Source organism: Thunnus albacares, chromosome 3 (assembly GCF_914725855.1).
Source record: "Thunnus albacares chromosome 3, fThuAlb1.1, whole genome shotgun sequence".
NCBI classification, from domain to species: Eukaryota; Metazoa; Chordata; class Actinopteri; order Scombriformes; family Scombridae; genus Thunnus; species Thunnus albacares.
Window position 1 is genome coordinate 10562813 of NC_058108.1, and position 16925 is coordinate 10579737.

A 16925-nucleotide genomic window follows, 5' to 3' on the forward strand; every position below is an offset into this window, starting at 1 on the left:
CAAATAAACCTCACACGCCAGAGGGCCAAACATCAATGCGCTGTTGTTCCTTATTAGGAGTCCCAGTGGCTTTAACAGAATTAGCAGAAAGAAGTGAGCAGTGCCGCGCCCTCAGACGAGCCAATCTCGACACTGATACCTGTCACATTTACAAACCTCAGCCTGCACACCGGAGAGAATCTGATTTATATATGCAAAGGGCAAAATACATTAGTAGAAACACAAAACTGTCAGTTGCATTTCCCAAGCATGCTCTGACAACAAGGGATGCAGAGTGACAGATGGGAAAATTTGTCACTGGAAAACAAAAACACTGTTTTTATCTCAAGGTTTTTGCCCTAAGATAGGAAATTGTATGAGCACCGAAAAACAAAATAAGGCAAATGGTTTTTTTGTTGTTGTTTTTTTCCCAATTGCTGTGGTGCAAGTTTGAAAGTCCTAATATTAAGACACTAAGGCGTGAGGTAATGGAGGGAATAAATCTTAACTTGGTGAGTCATATAATGCTGCTTGTGGAGTCTAAGTACAGCACACATTTGTCAGACGGAGAGAGCAAGGAGGAAAGAAAGAGAGATAGCCTTACGAGTGAGAGCATGATGACAAATATTTCAATCTGGATGGAATATGCCTTGCTGTTCCTTCCCCAACGCATAAACCAAATCATCTGTGTTTCGCTGCTGAGGAAGTGGGAATCAGAGCTGGGTTAAATGGTGTTTGCAAATTATTCTTAGCATTTGTTGCATCTTGTTTGGAGTAACAGATGGGTGGAGTTTGCCACACAGGAGAGAGGAATGTTTGCCAGACAGTAGCAACAGTCACAGCAAATAAATGCTGAAATTAGAAAGCAATTCTTGTATATTGTATTACTTTATTGGCAATCAATTGGCAATTTGACAAGATTGGAAATGTGTCTGATAATAATTCATCTGCTACAATTATTTCACAGACAGCACATGTAAGAACAGTACATTTAAAGACCCTGAAAGTATTTTTGTATAACATTAAATATTCATCACAAAACGTGCAACAATTCAAGTGAATGTTTAATCAACAGTGTCCCTGCAACATCAGCAATCAATCCCACAATTAAATTAAATCCTAAATCCTGATTGGTGCACAGAAATATATGACATCACCATTTTTTCTGTCCTGAACACTTAACTGGCTGAGCTGATTGGGAAAAAAAAAAAGGTTTTCTGGGCTTTTAAATAAATATATTTATAGAATATAATTTGCCTACCTTGCATGTGAGACCACAGTTGTGTAAGAATGTCATTTATTATTATAAAGTGAAAGTGGGCATGCTAGAGAATGAAAAAAAAAATCTATATGTAAATTTTCCATCATTAAGGATGACGCATGCACAAGCGGGTGATAGAAGTGAGTCTCGAGGTGCTCTGGATGCAAGGGACTCCCATGATGCAAGGGGAGGTTGGGGTGAATTATGCTGCAGGAAATGTTTCATACACTCCCGATGACAATTAGAAGTGGATCACGAGTTTGCTAAGGCTATCGGGTGACACGGGAGAAGAAAAGAAAGTCGCTTTACAGCTGTGCACGGTGTCAAAATTAGTTAAATTGACAGTTGTAGGTATGTGCATGATGTCACGTTGACAATGATGTTATCGTGAAACAAAAGAAATAATTTGACAGGTGGGAAATGTTGGTTTAGACCCCATGTGTTTTCAGCGAGGGAGGATGTGTCAATGACAAGCTGCACTGATGCAACCTGAAGAAATAGGAGATGAAAAGCATACTTCCTGTGTGGCCTAATCAGGTTCCTGCCTGCCACTGGTGCCACAGACACAGCTCTCTCTCTAACCCTATTATTTCAGACACACTCACGGAAATAAAAAGTCTGAAAGAAGATAAACAAATTGTAGTCCCCATTCCTTGTCCTTGACACCTCAAAATAATGTAAGGAAAATTCATAATTCATCGCACTGAGCTCTTTGAGAAAGCAATGATGAAGCAATCACAGTGAGGAGTAATTTTAAAAGCAGAGCTAATGCAGCAATCAGCTTTGGGTGATTTGTCAATAGCAAGCAATTCATGCCTCTGCTCTGCTGCGATGCCCTACAGGTAAACAAGGGAAACAAATGAGAAACGTTCAAGTGCACTCTTCCTCTTCACCACACACACACCCACACATGGACACGTACACAAACACCTCCTCAGCTGTTGTTGTCAGCATGTTAATCAGGCTTTGGTATGGTTGTAGCCCCAAGGCGCAGTGTGATGTAAACACAGATAGAATAAATATCTCATTTTAGTACCTTTAAATGACTAACTTTGTTGTCTTCCTCCCCGACGGCTCTGAGAAGAAAGTTTGTGATTAAGTATTTATGATGTTTAGTGTGCGACAAGGCCACTATCTCTCAGATGCCACAGCATTGAATCTTTAAAAAAAAAAAAAAAAAAAAGAATGATACTGCACAATGTGTTGCTGTGAGGGCTGGTGACCTTTCTGTGAGAGGCCATTCGTGGTACACGGCTGGCATTTCAGACAGGATCATTATGGCTCTGGTTTTAATTGAAGCCTTTATCCCAGGTGTAATCAGGGCTAAATAAACTATGCTGGAATCATCCAAGACCCAATTAGGCCTATGGGGAGAGTTGTGTGTGGAGATGCAATGTGCTGCTTCTTCATAATCAGCTGAAACTAATACTTGATGAAAGAGTCTGATATCTCTACCTGTCTCTGCAACTAATCGTCTGTAATTAGTACAAGGCAGGGGTAATTGTGAAGGTTGATGTTATTATGAGAAATATCATTGGATACAATATTAAAATTTCCCATTGTGTGGGCTCAAAAATACCTCTGGAATGCTTTTAATTGCAGTCATAATGGGCACTATCACATGGGAATATTACATGATACCATTAAGACATACTGAGGATGTTTAAGAAATTAGGCTTCATTAGAGGGATTTTGTCACCTTCTAATCAGTGTTGAAATGGAAGATTCCGCAGGACTCGACAGGCGTTAATCTTTACACAATGCCAAAGACCTCCAAATGACTCCACACCTCTGTAGCCCAAGAGATAAACAAACCTGAAAAAGAAAAGACATACCAGTGACACTCCTCTGTAGTTAATTAAGTGACGAAATAAGCTTCGAAACCCCATTGAATCAAATTACACGACGGTAGCAACACACATACAGCATACACACCACCAACGAAGGGGCTTAATGCGATCACACATCTTTAATGAAATCATGTGAATTAATGTCTTAGATCTTTGCTTTTATGAATTTGCCTCTGGTGGCCAATGCACCAGGAAGTCAACGGAAATTATTCAGCCATTGCTCTGTGGAACAGAGTCTGTGTGTGTCAGCACATGCCTAGGAGGAAATGGGGAAGTAATAGGACAATGAGGGATGATGCACTTATTCCTTGATATTGCAATATAGAGTGTGTGTATAGGTGTACTTTTCATATGTTAATACATCTATTACTGCAGTGATTTAGATGGAAATTAGGCAATTACTGACTCGATTACAACTGTTTAACATATGGAGCAAGTTTTCTTTTACTGTTTATATCCTTTGTCCTTATCTGGAGGGTCATGACATAAAATTGGGTCACAGGTCTATTCTGAGGGGATTGAAGATATGTGCGTGTATATTATCTAAAAAAAAAACTAAAAAAAACAACTTATTTTCAAGTGTACTGAATTTCTGATGCTCCACTTTTATTTTAAAGCACCTCACCACTGCACCAACCCTAACCGCCACACCTCTGACTGTTGAAGGCGATGTGGGAGTGCCATCAGTCGCAGCTCTTCCACTGGCTTATTGACTCTGACACTCATATTGTATGATTGTATGAAAGTCAGCACATGTGGCCATGGAGGATTATCATTTAAGGTTTTTACACTGAATATAACTGGGTTGTTAAAAGAAGACAGATTTTCATGTTCTCACGGATCCAAAAATTGGTTTTTTTTTGCCAAAAGAGGAAAATGCTCACTGCAGTTTAGGGGGTCCTCTTGTGGTGAGGACAGCACAGAAAATGCTTCCAGTGGTGGACAGTGTATAGACAAATATAGAGAAAACATAAATGTGCTGCTGAATATCCCTTAAAGTAATGTTTTAATTAATGTGGTACCGCTTTCTAATACATTACCCTCAATAAGGGTTTTAGAAGTTGTGACTAATTACTAATATACTTAATGCTTTATAAAGCAGTTATAAGCAGTGATCTATAAAGCACAATGTTATTATCTTAATTACCATAAATAATTTACTACTTATTGACATCTTTTAAAGGAGTGACTTATTAGAAAGTGCTCACATTGATTTTTTTTATATATATATACAAAATAAACAAAAGAAAATGCTGGATATTTGTTTGTGTATCCATCTATTTATTTATTTAAAAAAAAAAACAACAAAACAATAATTAGCCTTATATGGCACATGGGTGACATGGTAATATCATGGAAATACAGTAAAAGCACAAGAACACACCACTAAAAGCGCTTGACTGTTAAGAAAACTGAATATGATGTGAAGCGGCTTTCAACCTTCATCCACTATCCACCGCATTTGCTCGATCTTTTGACTCATTGTAAATGCATTGAGAGGAAAGTGGCTGTGGAGTTGACTTTTCACAGAGAGTGAGAGTGTGATAATGATAAAAAATAAAAAATGTCAGCAGCTCATCTGATACCTGGCAACATGGCTTAGTGATCAACTCACCTACAACCCCACAGGGGTTATGTTACCATGCTCTTTGTTAGCTAAATGTCAGCGGCCCACCTGGCTCCTATCATACACTGTCTGATACCCCCAGGCAGCACTCAGAGATACTGCTGAGGACCAAAGGTTCAAACCCACTGTGTCGGTCAGTTTAAAGCTGAATGTACAGTGCTGCACACCTGTCTGGACAAGGTGAGGGTGCCTACAAGTAACACCAGTCTGCTTGTCACTTGAGGGCCAACCATACTGTCTTACAATATGTGATTTATCAGAATTAGTGGTTTAAATAACAGTTTCGCAGCTGCCTCATCACCTTTGAGACATCCATTTTTGAAACTTCCATGTTGTGAAATATAATGCAATATGTATGTGGTAGAATGCCAAACTCTAAGCTTAAAATTGCAAATTATGTTGTGTCAAGAAAAATTGCATGATCACAAGGCTGTGAAAAACTGCAGGGACTTAAACACCTGATTAACTAGATGGCAAGATGCATAACACCCCAGAGCATATTTTGCATCAAAAACTTTGACAGTTTTCTTGAATTTCTTTTAATGAAAGTAATTTACAGAAGCAGTATCCACTGTGTTGCCTATTTAGTTTGGTGTGCTTCATAAATAGATTTGGCCAGACTTGCCATAATGGCCCTGTTTGGAATGCATTTCAGATGCTCTTGATGTCTCTGAACCAGAGCAGCTCAGGAGTTTCTAAGCACTATGAATCTTTACAGGCAGGTTCAAATTAAGTCATTCAGGTAAATAATGGGAAAAGTATGTGTTACATAAATTGGTTGGTTATTTTCGAGCATGAAAAATAAGCACCAACGCTACTCAGTGTTTTCATTAAATTAGACATATCTACAAAAAATGGTGTGAGTGTATCTTCAAAAAGTATTATTTAGTGCTACATTTCTGTTGCTTGAGGGAAAATGGAAGTGGGAGCTAGATGTGTGCAATTGCCCAAATCACCACCATTTAATTACAACAGAGAAGACACACCACAACCACCAAATAAAGAATCCATTCTGCACTGCATTAAACAACTAAATATCTACCTATCCACACATTAACCACCACCTGGCATCTACTCAAAAAACTCTCTTGCTACTGTAACACCCACTTAAAGAGCAACTTGCAGGTTGGAGACCCCAGTGAATCAACGTGTAGGAAAAAAATTATGTAGGAACTAGATTTTCATATAAATATACTTATATATACACACATTAAAGTGACTTATGGAGTCTCTTTTTTTTAGAGAGAGAGAATCTTATTTCCAAAAAAAAGCCAAACCGGAAGTGACATTTAAAGAAACAGGGAGAGCAGTCAAGTTAAATAGTAAGAAACAAATGCATCTCAAGGCTAGTTTTGACACTTCAGAGGTTGTAAATGTTTTTTCCTACACATATGATGGACCATAGCCTTATAATTATGAGCCTGCTTGGCATCCAAGAGACCAAGAACAGACCAGGGTTAGAAGGAATAACACTCAGAGGAGAGAAATTGAGTTGTGGTGCGAGGAGAACCAGTGGAGAGCTGTGCAAGTGTTATGGGCATTAGCCAACCATATCTAATGCTTTGTTCATGTATCAGGCTATAACAAAACTAGTATTGGTCGTCTAGTACTGGTAGGAGAAGTGTCAGCTTGTATCAGTCATATCTCGCACTGGGTAATATAACTCCACACTTCTTTTTACAGTGCTCATGACATCAGGAGGGAGAGAGAGCGAGAGATACGTTTCTAAGCTACATTTTTAATAGGATGACAGAGGATGTTATAAAGGGTTTCAATGGCAATGGGCACTATAAATGGTTTCAACAGTTATCACAATAACAGCCAAATGTTTGCATGTATTAAAATGTTTAGCGCAGTGAAGAGCAGCTTCATAATTATCAGATACTGCATCAATGGCTTTAGGCCTGCAGGCATCAGCAGCTAATACAAATAACAAACCTATATAAATAAAAACTATTAGTACATTTTAATATTCTCCAACTGCATTGCGTAAAATAAAGCACATTATGTAATACAAATGTAAACCAAGGTTTATCCCAAAATTCACCAAAATTCAAAACACTAATTTTGAAGTTACTATCACCATTAAACTGATCGTCTCAAACATATATGGTCAAACGAAAAAATACCAATTTACCCTTTTAAAACAACTAGAAAGCACAGTGGATAAAGCCAAAGCTTAACAATGCTTATTTAGCTACTCTGTCTCTACATCAAACAGATGTATAGTTTTTTTTTTAATGTAATGACCATGAGTAAACGGTGAAAATGTCCAAAAATACCCCATCACTCAATCATTCATGATCTAATTTTTTTTACCCAAATTTCATATAAATCTTACAGGTTTCAAATATAAATAAATTAATAAACAATAAAACAAATAAGTCAGTCTGAAACTGAAAATATGAGTAAATATGAGTATCAATTGTAGAATTAATCTGACTTATAATAATGTCAAACTGCAAACTGAGAACCACAACATCCGTGCTGAGTTTCACACTAAAGTCCTGTGTTAAACCGTCAAGACTGTGCAGGTTACAGGCCGACTGCCTCGTGTTTGGTGATCTGCTGGCAGGATCTGGAAAGGGACTCCAGTGCAGTGGAGGACAGTCTTTGATGACGTGGGGTAGTCCTCCCTCAGAGACTCCATCAGGGCTGATGCATATGCTGGGGGAGATAATATTTAGATCACATTCAGTGATATAATATTTAATACATGCACTGACCCAAATAATAAATTAATTAAATGACTGACTGAAATTGCTAACTGGTTGATGATTTGCTGGCCTCCACAGCTTCATGTCCTCTACTCCCTCTCCTTCATGCCTGCATCCAAAACCTCCCTGGACTGGTTTCAGAACATAAACAATATGTTGAGAAGAAAATGGTACACATAAATACAGCTACTACTACAAACATCATAATATCATTTTCACCAACATGCCAGGCATTAAGGTGATGTTTTTTACATCTGGACGCAACACTATTTAAAAAAAAGATGTGGGATATCAAAGGAACTGAAGTTGTTTACATGATTTTGAGACATCATCAGATGGTGCTGAGCAATCAGCTGACACACCTGCTATTTATCAGCTGTTTCCTGACACCTCTACCTGCTCCTGAGGATGGTTTCAAAGTTACACAGAATGCTTGAAACTGCAAATACGTCCTTTATTATTTATTATTTATATGTCCTTTTTGAGATGAATATGGTGAGGGTCAATCATTAATAACTGTTTGATATAGAATAAATGCAGCTAATGTTAGATATGAGAGAATTTCAATACTACAGTATCTCCCAAAACCTTATATCACAGCAACATAACACCACCTGTGAATAAAAATTACAAATGCTTTAGCTGATCAAACAGAAAGTCACCAAGCTATGTAACTAGACCCCAGGATCCTACATAAGTTAACAACTAACCTCATGCTGTGTCAAACGGTAACTGCATTTACAAAATAGGATGCTAACAATGTTAGCTAACTAATGTTAGCATTATCCCTCATCAGCTGGTGGTTTTACAGGTTAGTCACACAGCCTTACAATAAACACACATCAGACATTACTGCTCAACTCAAGCCAGCATGCTGACTGATTTGGAAGTTGAGAACATTAGAAACAATGACTTACCAGAACAGTTCATGTCTTCGTGGAGCTCTATCTCTGGTCTCTGGTCTGCACAGCGCTGCTGCTGAATGCGGAGCTGATCAAGCAGCTGTGTGTACAGGAGGAACCGCACAAAGTCCTGGTTTCAACATCCCATCCTGACCCTCATTGTATCGCAAATAACATAACTCTCCTGTCAAAAATGAGCCTGCACACAACCATGTTCCTCCATCACAGCAGCAGCAGTGAAACTCGTCTCCTCACCTGCATGAAAACTAGGTGCTGCTTTTCCTGCTAGGAAAGTGGATTCCAGGTCCTGACAGGCTGGAATTTGTACAGCCTGATATAATGCAAAGCAAAACTAGTGAAAAAAAAATTGTTTCACTAAATGACGACTGCTCAGGTTCATTAGTACTTAGTACCGCTCAGTGTACTGCATCTGGAACAGGGAGAGCAACTCCCTTACGTGACGTAATATGACGTATTGTTGAAAAAAGCTTGTTTTAAGGCACTGCTCAAAATGCTCACTTTTCTTCTTAATTTCTGCCTTTATGTCTAATAAAACTAAACTAATAAAATCATACATTAACCTTTCACAGGATAATTTTCATGATACATATACTGTAAATCCAGTAAAAAAAAGTCAACCTTCAAGTTGCTCTTTAAGCTGCATTAATTAACATTTATCAGTACGTGCACACATAAAAACCACACAAAAGCCATGTTGGCTACAATAGTGGCATAAATAAATAATAATGGCAGCTCAATCCCATACTATCCACTAAACCAGTGGTTCCCAAACTTTTTTAGACCAGGGCACCCCTTCAAAAGAATTTTTTTGTCAGGCACGCCAAGCAACCATCCCCAATATAACTTGCATAACCTATATGTACACAGAAGCTTATCCGTTTTAATAATGTCATAATATCATATTATTATTAGGTTAATATAGGTTCATCACTCAGAGAAAAATTCCCAACTGTTAGTATTACCATTTCAAATTTGAATTATCATTAAAAACATACTGTCCAATACAGTCTCCCAGAAGCAGGCGCACAGGCACAGCATGCAAAGTGTGTCGTGCCTCAATGAAAACATGGCAGAAGGCAGTGACAGTGCTCCAGAGATTTTTCAGCCTGCTAAGATGACTAAGTCTGAAGTGTGGTTGTATTTTGGGTTTTATAAAAGTGCTGAAGGAAACTTGATTGAAGATGGTCACCCTGTCTGCAGAAGATGCAGAAAGAAAGTCACTATGAAATCTTATGAGTTATCTTCATGACCACCAACCACCGTTATATAGTGAATGCAAGGTAAGTTAACTTTTAGCTCAATCCATGATGTGCAGACTTCGGAATGGGGGAAAATGTCATGGTTTGTCTAACTTGCTATTAACTTGTCAATAATATAAACTGAACCTTTTAGTGTTACCTACTCTTGTAAAAACACTACACGTTGTTGCACTGTGTGTCTGCAGACTGTGTGCAGACTGCACACAATAACACATTATGTAGTTTAGTCACCCAACCAACATATTTGATTCATTTAAAATCCAGCTGTTGTCAAATAGGTTGTAAAAGTGTTCAACAGGAGAAATACTATAGACTCCTATACAAGACTCCTCTGTATTAATGTCAATTGTTGGGCTCAGTGCAATTACTATCACTGTCTTCTTAAGACTCATTTGTATTTATGTAAATTATGAATGAGGTCATATACTAATGCAAAGATTGTGTGTGTGTGTGTGTGATAACAGTAATAATAATAATAATAATAATAATAATGTAACAAGACTAATAATAATGATACATTTGCAATTCCCTTGTTTACAGAGTGGGCCTGCAGCAGGCAAGCCCAGTGATGCTACTGGTCCCTTGACACAGACACTTGAGCAAGCATTTCAAAGACATGCTGCTTATGCATCCAAATCAAAAAATGCTCAAGACCACACTGCAGCCCTTTCATATTACATCGCGAAGGACATGATGCCATTTCAAATCGTTGAGAGGCCTGGCTTTCTGAGGCTGATGAAGGTTGCTGTGCCTCACTACAAAGTCACAGTGCCATCACGAACATTCTTTTCTGAGACTAAAATCCCAAACCTGTACAACCAGGTTAAAGCTGACGTTGGAAGCTGATGTTGTTACTGCAACAACTGACCAGTGAAAGTGAAGCTGGTCAACCCTACATCAGCTTCACTATCTGTTACCTTACCCCAGACTAGAAAATGGAATTAAACTGCCAGGAAACACAGTACTTCCCAGAAGAATACTCAGCTCACAACATCAGAGTTTTTTGAGAATATGCTGGAAGAGTGGGGGATCAACAAAAAAGACCTGGTCTGCATAACTACAGACAACGCAACAAACATGATCAAGGCTTTTGTAGAGTTCCCAGATCTGTGGCTCGAGCGCTTTGGCCATAACTTGAACCTGGCCATCTCAAAGGCTCTGAAAATTCAGAGGTTACACAGCAATCAAGGCCTGCTGTCATCTGGTCCAAGGCTTCTCATGGAGCTGGAAGAGAAGGAGAGAACTGAGAGAAAAGCAAGCTGCCCTCAACATGCCACAGAAGGCCCTGATCAATGATGTGGTGACGCAAAAAACGATGCTGGAGTGTTCCCTCAGCCAACAGCAGCCAATCTGTGTGACACTGGCTAGAGAAAGAGGAACATGGCATCTGATGAACAAGGGCGCCAACATAAGTGGAGCAACTGCGCCAGCTACTTGAACTTCTGAGCAAGTTTACAGATCAGAGACACAAGTGACACTGTCACAGCCATCAAGCCTGTCCTGGACCACATCACATGTGATGTTCTGGTGGAAAAGGATAAGGAGTCATCCCTGACCAAGGAGATGAAAAGGGTAATGTGAGAAGACCTTAACAACAGATACACAGAGCAGGTGTAGAGAGTCATGCACATGGCTTGTTTCATTGACCCTTGCTTCAAAACAAGCTTTATAGATGAACCTGAGGCTGCAACAGTTGACAGCTGTGTTCAAGAGACTTTGAATCTGGAACCTGCACAGGTCAGGGATGTACCATAAAGCACCAGCAGCACCTTCACCATCAACACACCCACAGTAGCATCAGGGGGGAAAGGTCTGTCTGAGTCACTGAGAAAGATTACCTCAACAAGGCAGCAGAGAATTAAAGAGGGTCACATTCCGACCACCCCAGAAGACAGAGTGAAAGAAGAGATCAAGGTCTAGCTGTCTCTGCCATCCATTCCAGCAGAAGAGGATCCACTGGTGTGGTGGAGGGGCCATGAGTCAGAGCTGCCTCATCTTGCCAGGGTTGCCAGGAAGCTTTTGTGCATCCCAGCAACCAGCGTGCCATCAGAGAGTGTTCAGTGCCAGCGGGCACATTGTCTCCCCTCGGAGATCACTACTTAAACCAGACAAAGTAAATGTGCTGACATTTTTACATTTCAATGTCAAATGAACAAAGATGCATAAAGAATGTCAGGCCAGCAGCACCTTGTTTCTTAATGAAGGAGAGAACAGACATACTGCTTCAAAACGAGCTGCTGTTCATTTGATTTGTTTGCATATTTTGTGTTGTTATTTTAATGTCAAAACTTGCACATTGGATTTTTTTTTTTACATGTTTGTGTTGTTCATTTAAACCTGCAGAGATGCATACATACAGGATGTTAGGCCAGCAGCAGCTTAATGAAGGAAAGAACAGAAATGCAATCAGTGCTGTTCATTTGATTTGTTTAAATATTTTGGGATGTTATTTTAATGTCAACACCTGCACATTGGATTTGTTTACATATGGTTGTATTGTTCTTACATGCACATTGCTTTGTTTATAATGGTTGTGTTGCTTGCTTTTATATGCACATTTGATTCGCTTACTTAGGGTTGTGTTCATTTAAACCTGCACTAGGGAAACTTTTCATGAAAAAAATTGCTTCTTACAGCGATGCATGAAACAGTGATATTGCCATCATGAGCTCTTCTGGTCAGGCACGACCAGTGATGTGAAATCTGTAAGAGACTAGATCTCATTACTTGAGCATAGAATGTGAAGAAATGTCTTTTTGGCAGCTGTTTTCTGATCTGCAGTGTGCACAAAGTGCAGTTACCTTTCATGGCCATATTGTGCCATCTTCAATGTTAATGCACATTTGATATGGTTTTCATATGATTGAATAAGGTATTGGCTGTTATTATTCAATGTATATGCAAACAAAAAGTGCATAAGTGCTGCTAATTTTATTTGTGCTTATAAAACATGGCAAAATGATTTCAGTACTTTTTGAACATTTTCATCACATTTTAACAGTACCATGATAATATTAATAACTGTCATAATTTTTGTCACTATAATCGTGATAGGAAATTTTCATACCGTTTCATCTCTAAAGTTAATATGTTAAATGTATTTCTTTCATTTTCTTCAATTAAAATGAGCTTATATATAAGATGTACAAGGAAAAACAAACAAAACCCAAAAAAGGTTTTGGGGGTTTTAATGGGACATGCCATTAGCCGACTATTTTTGTCAGTCAGCTCGGATTCAGTTGTCTCTGTGTTGAGAACTGAGATGTTTCAGCATTTATTTGAGCTGTTTTTTTTGTGTCAAATCTTTCCATCACTGCTCTGATGCTTACTTTTTTCTGACTGCTGAGCTCCTGCAAAACTCCCGAGCCGGAAAGCGTGTTGTGTTAACATGACAACCGGCAACAGTGAGTTGTCATGTCAGCTGCAATTACCTGCATATTAAACAGTTTTTTTTAATATAGTGATGTTGAAATATCTTGCTTATTCATCGTTTTGATATGTTCAAAAATGTAACATATAAAATAGTTAATGCAAATGTAGCCGATTTTTAAAATGTGGTGAAATGTTATTAAAAACATACAATAGATGAACAATGATATGATTAAACACACTGCACTGGGAACCACTGCACTTAACTCTCTATCCACTCAGCGTTCGTGATAATAAGTGCCACCCAAAACACGGTAATGGGGAGTGGAGGTTGGCAATAAAACCCTCTGATGGGGGGGGGTTAGCAGTTCACTACAGAGGAGAATGTGCAGAGCATCATTTCTAGTAAGGCGTGTCCTTGACAAAATGTAAGGGGCGTAAATTTGTAGTGGCCCTCCTTACTGCTGTTCAAGCAACTACCGTGCATTTAGAACTCCCCTAACTTCAGTATTTATCACGAGACTAGCAGCAGTGGTGACCTGCTCTACTGCACCTGCACTGCCCCTAAATGGAAGCACATGTGCCTGAGAATGCAGGAACCATTATACAGATTTTTATTTCTGTCTGGCTACTTTAGGAAGTATCATTAGTGGCGAGGCACATCAACCTTTCTTACACTTCTTATGTGTTTTATTGTGACTGTGTAGCTGAACTGTAGATTCTATTCTTTAGTTTTCTATATCTATTTTATAGCATGTGTTGACTGTTTTGAAATTGTTTGCAATTACAGGCAAACCGCACATATTATAACACAACAACTAAGTGAGTGAGGTGTCTGCCGTGGTGACGGGTGCTTCCTGCTTATATGGCATCCCAGAGTTTACCTGTTTATTTCTCCTCTCCCACTGACTACAGAATGTCCTCCACAGCTGTGAGCATGACTTCATGCAGAGTGAAGTGCTGAGTGTGAAGGCACTGATTTGGAAAATGGCAGCGACTTCCTGGAAAAGGCTCAGCTTTTTGAAAACAGTGAATCTTTGACTGGCTCTGTTCTGTTGTGCTGGTGTGCCATTATGAATCTGTGTGAAGAAACCAAGGGGCAGGTATGATGTTAAATTTGTATCAGCTAATCATCAAACAGGATCAGGTAGGTGTGGCTGAAGCTGTGGTTCTTGTTGGGAACGAGTTGTTGTAAAACAGGCAATTATCAGGTAAGGCAACATTATAAACTTGTTAAACTGATATCTGTTAGGGAGCATACAAGTTTTACGACTGTCATTGCAGCAAAATATCTATGTACAGCAAAGCATGTGTTAAAGCTATAATATGTAACTATTCTGCATTAAAATGTCTAAAAACAACTGGATCTATGTTATATATTTTGTTGAGTTGCGTACTTACATTATCCCAAATGTTTCCAACAATTTTCAAACCCAGAAAATCTGTAATTTTAATCAAGGTAATGGTCCATTTCATTTGGTTGCCCATCAATGGCATCATACCCCCTCTACCAAAGAGTACACACATACAAGATGGTATGTTGGTGTTGTGGTTGCCTGCCAAAAACTGTCAAATTGACTTTTATTCAATTTTAACCCACATTTTTATTATAAACTTTTTAGATATTAGTTGTTTTTAACTGTATCTTTTAACCAGATGAAGGATTTTAGTCATCAGACGTCTGGATCTTAAGTTATCAGAGAAACAAGCTGAGCAAACGTTAGCAGCAGCTCGGCTAGCAGCCCCTCCCGGACGTCATCTTTCAGCCAAACAGTATCAGAGAAACACCAATTTTTAACGTGAAACTGCTTTACTCACTGTTTTTACAATTTTATTCACCATGTACGTTTGTTTTGGAGAGAAGGAGACCTCTGTGGATAATTCAGCTCACAATAAAAACCTGCTGAACGTCAGTATCTTAAGTTATCAGAGAAACAAGCAAATGTTAGCAGCAGCTCAGCTCGCAACTGCTATCGGACCTCCTGTGTCCACCGAACAGCGTCTGAGAAACACTGATTCTTAATGTGAAACTGCTTTATTCAGTGTTTTTACCTGTTTTAATCACCAGGTCTGTGATGTGGTGTTTTGCTTTTTTGCTGCACAAGTCATCAAATTTAGGTCGGCACAACTGGCATGTGACATTTATGTGTTTGTTTTGAATCGAGTGGAAACTCAGCACACACAAAAAAACTGCCCTTTTCACCAAATCAAACAGCCTTTCTGCTCATGACTGCAAGTCCATCAGTTTAGACTTCAGAATGCCCCACCTCACCATCATGCTTCAACACAAAATGCATATCATTAAAGTAGACATGCCATGGAGGTGTTAAGAAATCCCTGATGCATTATCAACATCTTAGTTGATTATAACACTTAGGCACCAAAGCCCAAGTGTTATTTCACAGAGCCTAAGCCAAATGAACAGAAAAAAATCTATGCTGAGAGTTTTCTACCACGTTTTGCTGTCATTTCTGGTTGCGCTAGATACTCTCTCCTTTCCTCTGCTTTCTTTATCAGAGATTGACCGAGGGTGGGGCTCAGCTCTTCCACACACACACACCCACACAGACACACAGAGTTGACGGCAGAGCAGAGAGGCTGTGGTAGAGACAGTGAACCAGGTGAAGTGAAAGATAACATTTTACTCGAGATGACAACAACTCTACGCTTGTTACTGCAAGTGCAATATAACCTTCACGAGTAAAAAGCCAATTAGACTACTTTATCAAAACATCTGTTCATCAAGCGTAAACATGTAAAAAAGCAATATTTTCAACTGCTTTGTACACAGTCTCCTATGTATGTTTTACACGACCACAGTGCGCTGCTTAGGCTAATAGCCAATTGTTCAGAACAAGCTAAAACGAAAGCTGTCTGTATGCATTACTGTTAAGCTTAGTCTGTAACATATTCAAACTAGTCAAATTCTTGTAAACTTAGCTACTAGCTGAGACCTTTCTCTAGCAGCGGTACCTGCAGGCAGTGAGTCACATCAGCAGCAGAGGGAGGAGGACAGAGGACAGGATCAGTGACTGATGGTGACTGATGTCTGTGTTCTTCATTCCCTCTAAACTTCACTCAGTATTTTGATGTCAGAAATATGATTTTCCTGACATTTTTAGATTTCTTTTCAGTGAGATATTATTGAGTTTATATAGTGAATTTGCTGTTGTAAACATCACTGTTGCTGCTGTAGAAACAATATTTTGTCATATTTAAAATTTAAATTTATCCTAATCCTGTTTTAAATGTATTATTTTTTAAATAAACAATTATTTAGTAATGAAAAAGAACTGGTAGGAGTACTGATAAGATTCAAACTATACTCGTGCCTACAGCTGGCTAGTGGCTACACCCTGACTATGGGAGGATGAAAAAAAATCACAGTTCAAATCTATTGACTGTAAGCCTGTTTTACCAATGTTATTTTGTGACTGTTTTATGTTTTGTTTTGTTTTTTCTTCAAAATATTGTAATGATAATAGTCTGAAATAGTGTGAAAATGCATAGTTTTTAGTCAAATAACATCAAATTTTCTTGGGGAAAGACCATCAACACCCCCCAACAACAGCACCTAAGTCCTCCAAGCCAAGCCTAAAGAAAACCCTGTATATATATATGATGTGCTGTTGACGATGAATAGATAAAAGTGCAATTTAATGAAGCATCAAACGCACATCAATGCAGTTAAATTAGTTTTGATCTGTGAAATGTGAAAGCTTTGACTTTAACAGAGCTAACTCTTTTCATCCCCACAAAATACCAACATATGCTGGCATGTTATTTCTGTACAGGAAAACTGTGATTGGAAGATTTCACTTCTCTGTCAGCAATGGCAGCTATTATCTATATGCTTGGTCTGTTTCGGGTTCACTCAGATATGTTTGTTTACAGAATTACACAGCATTTCATGAAAAGTCTAAGGTCACTTTTAGTCTTT

General features: G+C 38.7%; 1 long non-coding RNA gene across 1 annotated transcript; it reads right to left on the reverse strand.

Moving 5' to 3' along the window:
• Nucleotides 1-6321: 6321 nt before the first annotated feature.
• Nucleotides 6322-10013, reverse strand: LOC122978943. The gene is made up of 3 exons (XR_006402777.1): nucleotides 8352-10013; nucleotides 7473-7565; nucleotides 6322-7384 (listed from the first exon to the last, which is right to left on the reverse strand). It is a non-coding gene; the product is annotated as an uncharacterized LOC122978943 (long non-coding RNA).
• Between the last annotated feature and the right edge of the window lie 6912 nt (nucleotides 10014-16925).